We start from the raw sequence: 2970 nt of genomic DNA on the forward strand, positions 1-2970 counted from the left end.
AACCGAACTTTTTCCGGCTGTTTGCTATCACAACCGGCTAAATCTAGCCGGAAAACGGCTAAAATGGCAACACTGCTCATGAAAGGTATGAAGATTTCGGCGTAGCCGAAGACAGCGCTGCTCTTACTTGTTATTATTTTTTAATATTTCGAATCGAAGCACTTCTGGTGTCAATATTTTATCGAACCACGTGCATGCATCAACGCATGCCCGACGACTGGAATTTAAGTGCGCTCTGTCCAATCCACAAGAAAGGCGATCCCGCCATTCGCGCCAACTACCGCGGAAACATTCTTCTAAGCATAGGTTATAAGGTCTTATCAAGTGTATTTGCCTGGCAAATCCACCATAGATGAGGAATTCACAATACGCCAAATATTGGAAAAGACCCGCGAGAATAGAATCAACACACACCATCTATTTGTCGATTTCAAAGCCGCTTTCCACAGCACGAAGAGAAGTTGTCCTTATGACGCGATGTCTGAATTTGGTATCACCGCGAAACTAATACGGCTGTGTAAAATGACGTTGAGCAATACCGGCTCCGTCAGAATAGGGAAGGACCTCTCCAAGCCGTTTGATACCAAACGAGGTTTAAGACAACGGTGACAGGAAATAAGGTCAATTTAAATAAAGTCAATTTACTTTATTTTCCACCATTATTACCTTTTCAAAAGCGAAATAAAGTCAACAAAAATTTGGAGATAGAGTCATTGACGCTATTTCCTCATTCAAATGGAAATAGCGTCAACAATGCTTAAAGTATGTCGATTCATAGAAAAAAATGTTGTTCTTACAATAGACATTGCCCCGTAAGTGTTGTTTTTTAATAGATGAAAAAGGTTATTGCCAAATCCTCAGTGTTGTGATATTAATCCACACACAATCATGAACTACCACCAATTGATTTTATTAAAAAAAATTTAATTATGAATATGTAAAAACACGATCCGAAAAACTAAACGCCTGCGCCCAGCTGGAATACGAGAAATATTTGAAGAAAGAGTGTAGAAATGATCCATAACTTGCAAAACATGTTTCCTTTCCACAAAAATAAAGCAAACACTATTAAATTGAAGAAACAGTCCATGTCCAAAAACCCCGGAGGAACACTGAAAGAATTCTGTGTTTTAAATTAGCATATTTTGAACGAATTCGGAATGTCTAAGGTGGAAAAGAAACCAACCTTTCTATAAGGAAACAATTATAGAAAAAGAATTTTCTTACACTGTATTCATGTCTCCGCCAGAAATTTGTGACGTCATCATTTAAAAGCAGCTAAGGAGAATGACGACACTATTTATTAGATGGCACATTCAACGAGCCAATGTGCCAAAATGCGTGAATAAACAAGTATTGATTATTTAATATCGGAACCGAGATCATATAAGTTAATTGATTGGTTTTCACACACTTTTGAAACACAAATTATATGCTTTTTTACTGCAGACAAGTTGTTGCCCCAAAACACAGCAGAAATCTGCCAACCATCCTTAGTTATGAGCTGCCATATTGAGGATAAAAAAGTGCCAAATAGAAAAATAAATGTGCCAAAAAAGGTGTCATTCCTTTTAATCATTCACATTTAGCAATAAAATAAAGCTACATTTTCCAAACAAAAGTGCAATGATAAAATAAGATAAACCAGTTGAATAGCCTTTATAAATTAGAAAATTTTAGTTGAGAAAAGAAGTGCACGCAAAGGATTTCACAAAAATGGATTGAAATGTTATTTTTTTTACAAAAGTGCCATTTTGGCCCGGTTTGAGCCAAGTTGGCATCCCTGCTTCCAATAACTTACAAATATCTTCTTCTTCTTCTTACAAATATAAAAATGTGAAATATCGAGGGCTTGAATTCATTAATACCCTCTATCTGCAATTTGCACAAAAACCAATTTGTGATTTTAGAAACCATCTGGGACTTATTACCTGTCGTTATATAAGGTAAAATTAATATCACTGATGACAGTTAAAGCTTAGGTGGATTTTTATATCAGAATCTCAAGTGAAAAGTGTGCAGGTAGAGGGTATTATTGAATATAAGCCCGCGATGTTTAAAATATATAAAAATTTTATTTCAACGTATACAAAAAATAAATCTACCTGCGTTACAGCACGGCGGGAGACGGGGAAGGCGGGGCCGGGGGGCCGCGGCGTAGCGTGACGTGGTGTGCGCGCCGGTCGCGCGGGGTACGCGGTGTGGCGCGCTAACGTTAGCCGCCGCGAAGCTAAGCAAATTTAATGTTTGAAAGAGAAATAATGTCAATGGATTTTATTTCGTTTTTAAAAAGGCAATAACGTCAATTGACTTTATTTCGCAACGGGGTGGGAAATAAAGTCAATTTACCTTATTTCCGTTGATCTTATTACCTGTCACCTAAGAAAACATCTATATTATCGGTAAAAACAATTGCTACGTTTGCTACGGCTGTTCTGCTTTCACGAGATTGGATACAGAAGCAACGCGAATGGGTCCAGTGGTGAACGAGGACAAAACAAAGTATCTCTTGCCACCACACAAACATCCAGAGCATACGCGTCTTGGCACCCACGTCACTATTGACAGTTACAAGTTTGAAAAAGTATATGACTTCGTTTATTAGGGAACCAGCATTAACACCAATAATAATGTCAGCCTTGAAATCCAACGGAGAATCACTCTTGCCAACAACTGCTACTTTGGACTGAGTAGGCAGTTGAGAACTACAGTCCTCTCTCGTCGTACAAAGATCACACTCATCATGCCTGTGCTGGTCTATGGTACGGAGGCATGGACAATGAAAACATCTTATGAAGCGGCTCTTGGAATTTTCGTTAGAAAGATTCTGCGAAAGATTAGCAGACCTTTACGCATTGACGATGGCGAATACCGCAGACGAATTAACGATAAGCTGTATGAGCTTTACAACGATATGGACATAGCGCAGCGAATTAAAATTCAGCGGCTTGGCCATGTCGCTCGAATGGA

This window comes from Rhagoletis pomonella, unplaced genomic scaffold (genome assembly GCF_013731165.1).
Source record: "Rhagoletis pomonella isolate Grant_MI unplaced genomic scaffold, Rhpom_1.0 Rhpom_scaffold_00066, whole genome shotgun sequence".
NCBI classification, from domain to species: Eukaryota; Metazoa; Arthropoda; class Insecta; order Diptera; family Tephritidae; genus Rhagoletis; species Rhagoletis pomonella.